We start from the raw sequence: 15,019 nt of genomic DNA on the forward strand, positions 1-15,019 counted from the left end.
TGAGGAGTGTGTTGTGTTCTCTCTGTGTCTGCGTGGGTTTCCTCCGGGTGACTGTCTGTGAGGAGTGTGGTGTGTTCTCCCTGTGTCTGCGTAGGTTTCCTCCGGGTGACTGTCTGTGAGGAGTGTGGTGTGTTCTCCCTGTGTCTGTGTGGGTTTCCTCAGGGTGACTGTCTGTGAGGAGTGTGGTGTGTTCTCCCTGTGTCTGCGTGGGTTTCCTCCGGGTGACTGTCTGTGAGGAGTGTGGTGTGTTCTCTCTGTGTCTGCGTGGGTTTCCTCCGGGTGCTCCGGTTTCCTCCCAGTCCAAAAACACACGTTGGTAGGTGGATTGGTGACTCAAAAGTGTCTGTAGGTGTGAGTGTGTGTGTGTGTTGCCCTGTGAAGGACTGGCGCCCCCTCCAGGGTGTATTCCCGCCTTGCGCCCAATGATTCCAGGTAGGCTCTGGACCCACCGCGACCCTGAACTAGATAAGGGTTACAGACAATGAATGAATGTGAAATACGAAATTGCTTCGCGGTCAAAAATCGCCCAGCACCACCTGCTGTGCCCACATACTCACTGGCTACAGGGCTCATCTGCATTTTATAGACTTCTGATTATCATTGGAAAAGGCCATATTTACATTATTTACAAATCAAATTGTGCAGCAAGAAAAAAAAAGCTTTTCATTACTACATAAACATTTGCCATTCACAATTTCAGTGTTAGAAGAAACGCTAAGCTGTATAAGGGTTCAGGCTGGTTCAGATATTTGTTCCATTCGAAACCTCTGACATGTTTCTTCCCAAGACTGGGTGCCATGAGAACGGGGAGAAAATGCACATATTCAAAGCCCATGTGTGCACCTGGCTATCATATGCTAAGAAAGATCTCGCATCTTCGTGAGAACAGGGTTGAGCAATGCAAACCACAGCAAGGAAATTTGGACGGTGTTCACCATCAGCCATCAACCGAGCCTCCAGACGGAAATTCCACGCAGAGCTATAAGATTACGTTTGCTTGCATAACTGCATCGCACTTTTCCTGTGCCCCCTGATTCCTCCGGGCCACGATCATCTCCAGAGAGGAGGGGAAAAGTCTCCCAGAGCAGTGGCTCTGCTCCTGCCAAGTTTCACAGACTTAAAAGCAGACACTCTCTCGGGTCCCTGCCAAGCAGCAGAAAGCAACATCTGTTGGGCTGCTGCAGAGCGAGAGAAAGCAGTTTCTGCTGCGTTAGTCCAGATGCTATCGAATAAACTCTCCCTAAAAAATAGTATCACCTCTGGCACTCAGCTTTAAGATCATTTGTACTAACACACATGAACTTTGATTCGCCAGCGGCTGAAAACCATGAACACACTCGGCAGATGATTTTTAACGTAAATATACTGAGCACGTGTGACCACTCAGAAGCAGGGAAGATTCATGCAGTACATGGTCAAATCATCCAATATCCCTCGCGAATATGGATTGGTTCAGACCTCAGATGGTGTGTTCTCCCTGTGTCCGCGTGGGTTTCCTCCGGGTGACTGTGAGGAGTGTGGTGTGTTCTCCCTGTGTCTGTGTGGGTTTCCACCGGGTGACTGTCTGTGAGGGGTGTGGTGTGTTCTCTCTGTGTCTGCGTGGGTTTCCTCCGGGTGACTGTCTGTGAGGAGTGTGGTGTGTTCTCCCTGTGTCTGCGTAGGTTTCCTCCGGGTGACTGTCTGTGAGGAGTGTGGTGTGTTCTCCCTGTGTCTGCATGGGGTTCCTCCGGGTGACTGTCTGTGCGGGGTGTGGTGTGTTCTCCCTGTGTCTGCGTGGGTTTCCTCCGGGTGACGGTCTGTGAGGAGTGTGGTGTGTTCTCCCTGTGTCTGCGTGGGTTTCCTCCGGGTGACGGTTTGTGAGGAGTGTGGTGTGTTCTCCCTGTGTCTGCGTGGGGTTCCTCCGGGTGACTCGGATTTAGGGTGCCTCTAAATCACTTTTCAGACCAGTCACAGCATATCAAACTTTAGATTTTTTTTTTTTACCTGATTTAGGACATAGTCACGTAGTGTAAACTCTCCACCAACTCAACCCCGAGTCCCTTCAACAGCCAATGGGAACAGAGCACAGAAATTAAACACAGGTGCTTGCAGTGGAGCTCCACAGTGGAGGATGGAGTAAAACTATGAAAAACTACAATATATTGCATAGAGCTGGATGCACATGTCCCCGGATAACAAGTATTACCTGTAGGAGAACATAATGAGCCACAAAACCCACTGTTACAGCCTTTATTCCAACTTTATACTACTTTTCAATTCCAGCTCCGGCTAATATTTCTGAACCATTTAAGGCAGAACTATGTGCTTTTCTACTAATCTCCAGCTCCCGCTGCAGTGTGTAGAGACCGCGCAGACTATGTTTTTTTTTTCCCGTCCACGACCCAAAGACATTTTTACGTATTTTTCTTTGTGGATCTACACAAATAACAGCGCAAACAATAACCACAGTGAGTTGTACTTCCGTATTTATCTGTGTCTCTGAGGAAAAGTGAGTTGTGTGTTTGGTTGCGGAGTTTGGGGTTGTGTAGTGTGTTATCCCCAGTCGTGTATTGTGTGTGAATTTTTTCTCCATTAAAAAACTACGTGTAGTGTAGTGTGAAATACCCAGTCTGTTTATAATCTGCAGGTCAGTATCTGCTTCATGGCGTGTATTCCAAAAAGTGCCAAGTGTACTACATGTAGGGAATAGTGAGTAGGGGGCCATATTTCCAACACACTTATGGTATCTGAGCTCTCTGTAGCCGCTACCGATACTGTGTTTAAGTGCCAGAATCGTTGCCAATACAGATACGGTATTGGTATCTGTGTAACACTAATTTTAATTCTACACAACAGTCAACATAAAATAACAAAGGAGCAGGAGGATGTTTTTGAATTTTGTCATGTTTCACAATAAACAATTTAGAACTTTTGTACAACTAATACTTTGATCTCAAGGGGAAAAAACACAGATAAAAATGTTTTTTTTTTTACTAAAGATGAAACTTTTAGGACTGCTTTAAAAAAAATAAAATAAAATAATGGATGACCAAAATAAGGATAAGTAGTTATGTAGTTGTCAAACCCAAGGCTCATGTGCCTCAGCACACAGACCAAAGAAATAAGACTCTACATTGTAAAGACACAAAAACGGAATTCTACCCGCCTCCATTTGTGAACTGTCAGGGAGGATCAAGACACAAAATGAAGTGAGCTACATTTTTGTTAATAACTGATTTCAGTGAATGATTGAAGAGAAAATATGTGAATGCTCAGCCGCAAACACATTAGAAATTAAAACACAGGATTAAGATTTGCTTGTAATGTAACTGCATGAAAAGAACAGCACCAAACAACACGTAAATCTGGAAAATCGAGCAGATTAACTCTCACAGAAAACTCCCAGGTTAAATCTGAGAAAAACAACCAGCACAATGTCCTAAGAATAACCAGTTCACAAATGAATGCCTGACTCTGGATTGTGAAAGTGCAAACCCAAGTCACTCTGAGCTGGTTAAATACACAGCAGAGAAACAACCACCAAGTGTTCGGCTGTTGCAACATTTGTAATGTTTTATAGTATTAATGGTGCAGGTTTATAGCAGAAAGTGGGATAAATATCCCACAATTTACCAAGCTTTTTCTTATTAAGAAGAGACCAAAATAAAAATCAAGCAAGCACAGTTGTATTTTTCAAAAATGTACTTGAACTTGATACAGAAAAAGTGGCACGGTGCAAATGTTTGGACGTAATGAAACTTTCTGAAATAACTCTGGTGCACTTCAAAGGAGCTGAATTCACAGAAGTATCTGCAAGCTTAGAGATGTATAGTGTTCATAAATCCCTGGCCATGAAAGCACAGCATGTCCAGTTACAACAATTATAAAATTAAGCAGAACAAAACAACAAAATCCTTTAGCTACTATATGTTCAAAACAACAACAACAAACATATAATAGACACACAAAACCAACGACTGCAATTTTCAAGGTGCAAAGGACAGAAAGAAATAGCTCAACGTAAATCTTTCTGGGTCAAGTTTGGCTGAGCGCTTGACTAAAATACCATTTATAACAATCTCGCCTCTCTGACAGTTTCAAGTAAAGGCTGCTGACAGAAATCTACAGTCCTGTAACACCCTTGGATCCGTTCTTATGTAACATACACAAGGCAATGACCTGAATACGTGCTCAATCACATGCGCATGCATCACAAACACTCATCTCTAATAACAAATGTGTTTACATTCCCAGAGTTAGGATCCCAAGTTCAGGGAGAGGAAGAGACACATCCTGACTTCCACTTCCCATTATGCCCGAGGACTTACTTATTATCTGCATTAAATATGTTCCGTCAACTCAAAATATTCCCCAGTACCTGAGTTCAAGTGCTGTTGAACTGGTAGATTTCACTCCAGGCAGAAGCTCAAGGTCCTACAGTTCAAAAAGCTGGAGGCAGAAGGTCATGCCTGAGGCAGAGGTGGTACCATCCGGATCAAGTGTCCACACAGGTAGGTGGACCGTGCTTTCAACTAGTTCAAGCAAAGATTTTACAAGCAACAAATCTGTAATTCATGCAAGTCCCCGTTGTTCAGAAACCTATCTTTGCTAATCACAAATTAAACTCATGGCAAAGGCAAACGTTGAGGCATTATGGTCTCCAAAAGTTTAGTCAGGACCTTGTGATGGCACAAAGTTTGACGTTGGAGGCCATGTTGCAATTCTCTGCGCAGGAAAAAAGCAAGTTTTATAATCAATTCATTCCATTAAAATGTGATTAATGTCTTATAAGACTCTCAATAAAAACTAAACTGGCTGTCCCAAGCTTTTCATCTCTTCATCTGTAAGTTTTAAACCATAGCAGCTGAACTGGTAAATCTGAACACAAAGCAGCATGTGCAAACTTGAAACTCAATACAGCCCTCTCTAAAGTCCCCTGATGAACCTGCTAGATTTTCATAGAACAAACGTTACATTTCCCCAGAAATCGATTACTGTAATCAGATTTGAAATATAAGTTCAAAACCGTAAGGTTCAACCAGACCTTAAATGCTCAGCACCATCTTCAGTCAGAATGTATGGGAGCACTGTTTCCTGTAGCATTGTCAGGTAACACTGAGCATTTTGTTCAGTAACAAGCCTGTAATGAACAACACAAGTGTTGAAATTCCCGGGTTGATTACTTTTGAACTACAAGAGTTATTGCAAATCTAATTGTGGAAATCAATTTCTGAGACAATTCTGGTCTTCTTTGATATGCTACATGACCACCTTCCCAGTGGAAAACTTGCTCTTAATCCAATATGGCAGCTTTCAAGATGGCGGCCATGTTCCGAATATAGCCTAAAAGATAGGCCCTTCACCCATTACTCCCTGGGGCATTCAGATATGTTATTTTTCCTTTCGTTTCTGAAATGAAAATGGTGTCCTGTGATGTTTGACTCACCCTGTGCTTTAAGTAAACCATATTTAGGGGTTTAAGCAACTAGTTTACATCTAAGTTGTATTCTATATTGCAACTATAGCTAAAAATAAACAAGTATGTAGGTACAATTAACTATAACTTATAAGGTTCTTAAGCGTATCTCGATCAAATATACAAGTATACTCCAAGTATACTTAGATATTTCTGTATACTTGTTAGTATAAACCAAGTACACTTACGTATAAATGTGTTTGGAATATCACTGATATGTTTGCAAAATGAAAACTGAAAGTATACTAATAGCACACTTGAATAAACACTTTTGGTAAATGTTAGCCTCGGGGTTCTTACAGTATACTGTCTTGGCCTCAAAGTCTGTCTCAAGACATGGCAGACTGATTTGTTTACTGATTAACTGAAAGCTAAACTTCAAAGTGGGAAAAAAACAGTGTACACACTGGTGTGTTTTCCTTATTCAACTGATCATACCTGGAACAAACTCAAACCAAGGATTACATTTACTTTTCAAGATGGTGAGAATGTACAATACCTCCTCCGATTACATCCTGTAGAAGAGACATTCTTAAATTTGCTGGGGAACTGAAGGAATGACCTCACTCAGCATTTTGTACAGACACAAGTTTATAGAGAGGAAATGGTGCCCACCACAAGCCCGCCATGTACAGACAGAACATGTTCAGAAGGGGAACAAGACATCCCTCCCTCTTTGATTGCTAAATGAGCTTTATATAAACAAACTTGGGTGTATGCGTTTGTGTTTTACTTTGGGGAATGAGGGCAGCGGAGGGTCTAGCTTTCAAAACAGCTGACCAATCTGGTAGCTCTGAAACGCCAGCCGACACATGGTTTCCATTACTATAAGGTGATCTGAACGCTATTAAGATACTCGCCCAAGTCAAACAGTGTACTTCAGAGGCATACAGCAGACAGGAGCTGAGGACCTCTCCTCACAGATAAACACTGGAACAGAATTAAGTTGCAAACACGCTTGAGAATTTGAAGTTCACATCGCTTTGTGAAAAAAAAATTAACATTTGGTTATGCAACATCTGAAATAAATGTTAAACTCAGAGACGACACACAGCTCACCTTAAACACTAGATTATACTTCAGAACGTGTTATGGTGACTGACAACTAAGGAATAACCCAGTAAACATTTAGCCATTGATTTAACGTTGAAATAACGTAATGACTGCCGTTTAATCAACGTTCTCTTAAGGTGGAAAATGAAAGTTGAAAAGACGTCCAAACACAGACATTGAAAAGACGACTATTAGACGTATTTTGGACGTCCATTGACGTTATTAATTGGTCCCGAAATAAACTACATGTATAAAACGCATTTTGGACGTCCACTGACGTTATCGATTGGTCACCACTTAACTAACTTATTACGATGGATTTTGGACGTCCATTGACGTTTAAAATATGTCCTTGACGGACAGACTACTTTTAGACCTATTTTGAACGTCCAGGGACGTTCCTTGTTTATTGGGAACGTATTAAACAAGTCATAGAAAGTACTTTGGAACTTTGAACTTAGATCTCTTATTATTAAGTGTTTTCTACAATGGATTTATTAATCACGGTTTACAAAAACAAGGACATAGCAGAAAGCCACGCACATCAGAAGCCTTGATAAGAAACATAGGACGACATTGTCAAGGTGGCCACCCTAACTGTAAAGCATTGCGGAATCTTCTGCACTTTATTTGGAACATATCTGCCATGTTCTGATGCCATCCAGAGCATTAGAGAGGCCACGTAACACAGCATCACTACTGTTGAGTTCAGAAGGTAGATTACATTTTATTAAGGCAGAAATATGTATTGAATATCATAACTAACACTCATTCATAAACTTCCTTACTTGCATATCACACTACACATTTATCTCCCTCCCAAACACAATTTTGTGATTATATTTTAAAATAAAAGTGGGCGGCACGGTGGTGCAGCAGGTTAGTGTCGCAGTCACACAGCTCCCTGTTCTCCCTGTGTCCGCGTGTGTTTCCTCCGAGTGACTGTCTGTGAGGAGTGTGGTGTGTTCTCCCTGTGTCTGCGTGGGTTTCCTCCGAGTGAATGTCTGTGAAGAGTGTTGTGTGTTCTCCCTGTGTCTGCGTGGGTTTCCTCCGGGTGACGGTCTGTGAGGAGTGTGGTGTGTTCTCCCTGTGTCTGCGTGGGTTTCCTCCGGGTGACTGTCTGTGAGGAGTGTGGTGTGTTCTCCCTGTGTCTGCCTGTGTTTCCTCCGGGTGACTGTCTGTGAGGAGTGTGGTGTGTTCTCCCTGTGTCTAGGTTTCCTCCGGTTGCTCCGGTTTTCTCCCACAGTCCAAAAACACACGTTGGTAGGTGGATTGGCGACTCAAAAGTGTCCGTAGGTGTGAGTGTGTGTGTGTGTTGCCCTGTGAAGGACTGGCGCCAATTATTCCAGGTAGGCTCTGGACCCACCGCGACCCTGAACTGGATAAGGGTTACAGATAATGAATGAATGAATGAATATAAAAAGTAATTCCATTTATCTTACATTGTTTCTTTTATTTTATATTTAAACAGTCTTAATGACTAATCACAATTAACTGCAGAAAACGTTGTATGTTATTTTCCGGGGGGGGGGGGGGGGGGGGTTGTTAATCAATGCACAGCCCAATTTAAAGCCATTTAAATCTTTATCTGGAACATCTGATGTTGAGATGCAGCCTTTGGAACTGGCTATTTTTGGTGTACCAGGAAGTTTCATTGTTTCTATGAATAACACAAAGACAGATGCTTTTGCCTTTGCGCCACAGAGGACTTTATTAGACTGCAAGTCAGCGCACACAGGCTTCTGCTGGCTCAAGGACCCCCCACCTCTTTTTAAATTAGAAAAGATTATATATTCACTCAGGAGGGCTGAAAAAAATGACCACAACCTGAGAAACCATATTACTGTACTTCGAAAAGCTGGCGGGTATAAATGGCCTTCGGTGAAGTGTTTATGGTTCAGAACTAATCGTCCATCATCGGTACCTGGTAGCTCTACACCTTTGGAATTAAGTGAAGCCCGTAACTAAACCACTCAGAGTTTCAACCTCATATGTAAAGCCTTCCCAGAAGTGGAAGCTGTGACTGCAGCAAATGTTGTACAAACAACAATGTCATGTAGAGTATACAGTGGTTCGTAAACTGGGGGATTTCTGAGTTTCTGAGATGCATACTTTTTAAATGATGTGGTGTTATGTTGCCTGGAGATGTTTATATGCTTTTATTCTATGGTTCGTGTACCTGTCTGCAAAACACTGTCTCCCTTCTCCACTTCAACACTGATTGGCTACTCTGATGTGCCCATGGCCCAGGCAGGGTCTGACTCTCTGGCACATAGATCACATTCATTCATACATCTATTTATTGCTTGGCCGTTTCATTTGGATAGTTTCCAAATGAATAAACCACAGGCTGTGCTTTTGCTTGACAACAAAGGTGTGTATTCCACATTTTAAACAGAAAACACCTATATAAAGACTCACAAAACCGCATTCAACTACCCCTGTAAAAAAAATAAAATAAAAAACACACCAGCCAAATGCCATAAAAGCTCAACAACACTGAACTTGATACATACAACATGTATATGCTCCAGACATCTGCAAAACAAAACAATTCATCACAGTGAGTTTAAGTAAGTTTATTGTAATTAGGCTTGAAAAAAGTGTAAGACACTTATTTTGACTTGAAATTTAGGCTGAGCACCACCACACGCCAAGCTGTTTATCATTCTGTAACCAATCATATGTTATGCCAAAATGTTCTTCCTCCTGCCACACATTTTTAAACCCAAAGCACCGCATGGAACTGGCCCGTAACTCTCTCATATTCTTAAAGGCTAAGCAGCAGTGATATGAAAGTGTCAAACAAATAAATACAGTGGAATTTGAGTTCCTAACTTGTGTTTATTGATAGTCAGAAAACATGTTATTTCTTACTAATTGAAGGAATAAGGTTTAAAAGACTGTTGCCCCCCCCCCCCCCCAAATGGTGTTGGGAAACTCTAATAGGCGTCTTGCCTGTGACGTAGACGGTGGACAACAACTCTAGAAGCTGCACTTAATTTAATGCAAAATGACGAAAAGGTGAGTTGTTTTTGGCTGCAATCATTCAATGTACAGTGGGACATCTGTGCACAAATGGCCCAAAGATCCCACAATATCCAGAAAATGGACTAAATCTGTCCACTTTAAACGGGCACTTTGGAAAGGACCATCCGCTCACTCCGTTATCTGTAGCTCATTTCACTGGCGCTTTTCCAACAATATGGGCATGTAAGGACACCAACGAAAGGTGTTCAAGAGCCTCTGTAACATGGAGGTAAACAGGGTAAGGACACTCACTTCGCCTGTTTTAGTTGGTGTTAGTTAACGTTAGCTTGACTTGCTAAACTCGGTGGCTCAGATTATACTCGGCTACGTAGCTGCATTACCGAGGTTTATAGTGTCGGATGAATTCGAGTTCGACTTCGATCACATTTACAAGAATAACGGTACCTCTAAATTTGAGTTTAGCTTATTGCTCGGCTATTGTCATGAATAGTGTTGGTTATTTAGCTAGCTAGATACTGTCATAACAGTCAGTCATAACGGTGTTTTACTTCGGCGTTGTTCAGCTGTTGTCCACCAGTGACGTCACGGTTGCGTTCAAGAATTTCCGTAGCGAGCTCGGGTTTTTCCGTCAGTTTAATAAAATTGTCAGTTTTAAAGCAAATTAAGCTGCTATTTTCATTTTAATTCATAGTTATATATGTCAGTAACTACAATAACGTGAAATATTCATGGAGCTCCATTAAGTGGTGCTTAACCTTGCAAAAAAATAGCTCCCTCATCAACAACACACACTGCTTCACATTAATAACGGTGTACATGTTCTATCAAAGCTAATCCTACATTTAGATCATAAATACCAGTATCACATCCATATCTACAACATTCTCAGTTAAATCACACAAACACAGTAAACAAAGAGTTGCTGACCGCAAATTACAGCAGTTCCAAATATAAGACAATGAAGTAAACAAAACAAGGTCAATCAGACGTCAACTGTAATGACACTACAGCCAGAGTCCACAGTCAGTTCAAACAAACAGACAGGGAGCTGAAGAGTGAGCCAGAGCAGCCTCCCTGAGATTACTGCCACCACAGTGACAGATGGTCCTTCCCCTCTGTAAAGCAGTTAGCGCTACGGAAACAAAAACATCAGGACATCAGCCACACTGCCAATGACTCCAACATGACTCTCTGCTTTAAACATAGCTACAGTGTATGGGTTCCTATTGGCTTCCGTTTTGGTACATTACAAATTGGGTGATTGGATTATTCATTCATTATACTACGAAGATTATCACCTTTTATTTAAAATCATGCTATTTATTGATATTAAGTTTAAGACACCTTTCATATTTTCATACTTAACAGCAGACAAAATAAAAGAAATAGCAAAATGGAGTAGCGTTAAACCTCTAACCACTGAACTGTACAAGCTTTCTAACCTGTGTCAGGCAATATTATAAAGATAGAACCTATATAACAGTAAAAAGATGTCATTTATGGCCATGCCTGGATAATGGAGGTGTGCAGCAGATACAGAAACCAATCCTTGTGTTTTATAAAACATTGGAATACACAATCAAATGAATGAAAAGACAGGGATTAAGCAGAAGTGTGTATAAATATAAAATGAATCTTTTGTCTAAATTTACCCCCCAAGCCTATAATGGAGTGTCTCACACTTTTGCATATGTCCTTAAGGTGGAGGCATGCTTTTAAGCTGAAGTATGACAGATGACCTCCACATTGTGTGGTGGAGTGGTGAGGGACACAAGCTCAACTCTGCAGGTGGACTTGTTCACAGCAGTGAAGATCTGCTGAAGGAATATAAAGAATGTATGTGTGGTTTGTGGTCTATGCTCGTGGTTTTACCCCATTGAGCAGCTTTTAAAAACACACAGAAGTACCTGAAACATTTCACTGAACACACTTCCAGTATCACTCCAGGAACAAAATATAACTTAAAAACATTACTTTGTCTTTTACATTGGATTATCACCCGGAGGAACACCACGCAGACACAGGGAGAACACACCACACTCCTCACAGACAGTCACCCGGAGGAAACCCACACAGACGCAGGGAGAACACACCACACTCCTCACAGACAGTCACCCAGAGGAAACCCACGCAGACACAGGGAGAACACACCACACTCCTCACAGACAGTCACCCGGAGGAAACCCACACAGACACAGGGAGAACACACCACACTCCTCACATACAGCCACCCAGAGGAAACCCACACAGACACAGGGAGAACACACCACACTCCTCACGGACAGTCACCCAGAGGAAACCCACGCAGACACAGGGAGAACACACCACACTCCTCACGGACAATCACCCGGAGGAAACCCACGCAGACACAGGGAGAACACACCACACTCCTCACATACAGCCACCCGGAGGAAACTCACGCCGACACAGGGAGAACACACCACACTCCTCACACAGTCAACTGGAGCGGGACTCGAACCCACAACCTCCAGGTCCCTGGAGCTGTGTAACTGTGACACTACCTGCTACAGCACTGTGCCACCCTGCTCTTATTTATTATCATAAATAATAAAATAACTTAAACAAAGTATTTGCAAAAGCCAACAGTGTGTAAGCACTGTTTTATTGATTTAAAATTAAATATTTGAAATATTATGCTGGTATAAACTCCATTGGTGGCACAGGTAACAGATGAATGATCCCAACCTCCCGTTACTTGCTTTCTCTCTCTATCTCTACAGGACTTTCCATTAGAGGCTATAATTTTCTGTAAACTCATGGCAATGTATAGTGTCCAGCAGCTTGTTTCAGGGAGAAACATTAAAACGCTAAGGAATATTTACACCTAACATTAACATGATTTTTGTATCTGGATAGTATCAGGATTTATTTCGACCATATTCTGTCACAGTTCGTTAAAATGCATCCACAGTCTTAAAATGCATCACAGTCACAGTGTTCGTGTAACTGTATCCAGATGAGGAAAATGCATTGTTTACACTTGTGTTAAATGTGGACAAGACCCATCTCTAACCACCTCCAAATCTGGTTTGAGTGATCTGATTTCAATCCAATATATGACTGTCTGTGAGGAGTGTGGTGTGTTCTCGCTGTGTCTGCGTGGGTTTCCTCCAGGTGACTGTCTGTGAGGAGTGTGGTGTGTTCTCCCTGTGTCTGCGTGGGTTTCCTCCGGGCGACTGTCTGTGAGGAGTGTGGTGTGTTCTCCCTGTGTCTGCGTGGGTTTCCTCCGGGTGACTGTCTGTGAGGAGTGTGGTGTGTTCTCCCTGTGTCTGTGTGGGTTTCCTCCGGGTGACTGTCTGTGAGGAGTGTGGTGTGTTCTCCTTGTGTCTGCGTGGGTTTCCTCCGGGTGACTGTCTGTGAGGAGTGTGGTGTGTTCTCCCTGTGTCTGCGTGGGTTTCCTCCGGGTGCTCCGGTTTCCTACCATAGTCCAAAAACACACGTTGGTAGGTGGATTGGCGATTCAAAAGTGTCCGTAGGTGTGAATGTGTGTGTGAGTGTGTGTGTGTCTGTGTTGCCCTGTGAAGGACTGACGCCCCCTCCAGGGTGTTTTCCCTGCCTTGCGCCCAATGATTCCAGGTAGGCTCTGGACCCACCGCGACCCTGAACTGGATAAGAGTTACAGACAATGAATGAATGAATGAACTACTCAGTAAAGAAATGTATTGCCAACTAGTTTCATAATCGATTGCTTAGCACAAATAAAATTCTTAATATTTGTGAAAGCAACCCTCTAAATCAGTTACGTAAACATGGTTAATATGCCAAACGGAAACCAAGACACCTGGATTAGCATACGGAATCATGTGCCTGCCAGTTGAACAGCCAATCGCAAAGTTATCAACAACTTTGTCAAGACCTCTCTTAGGAACTCTTAGAAACAGAGAAATCGGTTTAAATTCATTCACAAATTTAAGCCTGTGACATGAGATTGTCAGCATTCAGTGCAAGCACAGGCAAGACGCTGATATCCCTCTTTGTCTGCGGCTCCACGGGAGCTTACGTGACTCAGAGATAAGTAGATTTATCTTCAGCACTTACCCACAGAAACAGAATACTTCCCAGCACAGCGTGTTGCTCTTCCAATATTCCCAGCACGGCTCGGAGTTATTCTGATTCAAGCGTGAAAAATCGTTCTTGATTAAGGTGTCAATGTCATATTTACAGTGAGGCACCAAGGAACAGATTTACTCCTAGAAAGACTGCAAATTAATGGGAATATGTTTTTTTCTCATTATAATTATCCTCAACATTAACTGCATCAATGACATACCATTACCCATGATTAAAAAAAACCCTCACTCGAAACACGTGGAGGATTCAGTCTGTGGCCAAGACTATTACAGAGGATTGACCTACATTTCATAGCAAAGAAAGCAACAGGTTGTGCCTTTGAGTGAGCCTGATGTCCATTTCTAAAACAAGTGTGGCACTTTCCAGCACATTGCCTATGCAAGTCCACGAACAAAGCTCTGGCCTAAGTAGCTACACGACGATTAAGATCCATAACAGAAGCCATTTCTCAATATTAAGAGTTAAGCTTTTATATCATTAGTTTACTTATGGCTACTTTTGGCAGTAACTGAATCTAAACTGACAATGTTGTGTCAGTGAAGGCAACTTCATTGTGATCTAAAGGCAGAGGAATCATGAACCAAACAACTGCAAAATCCAGTGTGGTACCCAGTAAACAAAGAATGTCCCTGGATGTTCAAAATAGGTCTAAAAGTAGTCTGTCCGTCAAGGACATATTTTAAACGTCAATGGACGTCCAAATTCCATCTTAATAAGTTAGTTAAGTGGTGACCAATCGATAACGTCAGTGGACGTCCAAAATGCGTTTTATACAAGTAATTTATTTCGGGACCAATTAACAACGTCAGTGGACGTCCAAAATACGTCTAATAGTCGTCTTTTCAATGTCTGTGTTTGGACGTCTTTTCAACTTTCATTTTCAACCTTAAGAGAACGCTGATTAGACGGCAGTCATTACGTTATTTCAACGTTGAATCAACGGCTACATGTTTACTGGGTAGTAACCGTCCATAGGTGCAAACTCAATTGGATACGGATCAAATTCCAGTACAGGCAGAAAACATCACACTGCACCATAAGAGTCTTCATTCACACTGTGGATATCGTCAGCCTAAGAACCACTGACAAACAGCATGTTTGACTATAAAGTGCCTAAATATGTCTGTGAAACGCATGGCTAGGAGTTTATGAAAGCCTTCCTTAATTTGGCATTCCTTCATCAAGCCTTAGAGGAAAAAAAGGATCACGTTATTAGCTTTTACATCTTGCCTTAATTTAGAACCCTTGCTGGTTGAGAAAAAAAAACATAATTAACAATAAGTAGCAATAAACGTTACCAGTGAGCAGGACCCCAACAGAAGAAGGTTTTATTTGGGTGAAGTGTTGTTCCTGACACTGTAGTAAAACTGACACAGTGGTGGGGTGTTAGTGTTTGTTTTTAAATCCCTCTGTCACTGCTGGACTGTA

At 42.1% G+C, this 15,019-nt stretch overlaps 1 protein-coding gene across 2 annotated transcripts in view; it reads right to left on the minus strand.

Moving 5' to 3' along the window:
* The window catches only part of LOC136676492 (PDZ domain-containing protein 2-like), a 124,604-nt gene that overhangs the window by 74,590 nt on the left and 34,995 nt on the right, over positions 1-15,019 (minus strand). The gene's annotated exons all lie outside the window — the stretch shown is intronic.

The sequence above is a fragment of the Hoplias malabaricus genome, chromosome X2 (genome assembly GCF_029633855.1).
Source record: "Hoplias malabaricus isolate fHopMal1 chromosome X2, fHopMal1.hap1, whole genome shotgun sequence".
Classification (NCBI taxonomy): Eukaryota; Metazoa; Chordata; class Actinopteri; order Characiformes; family Erythrinidae; genus Hoplias; species Hoplias malabaricus.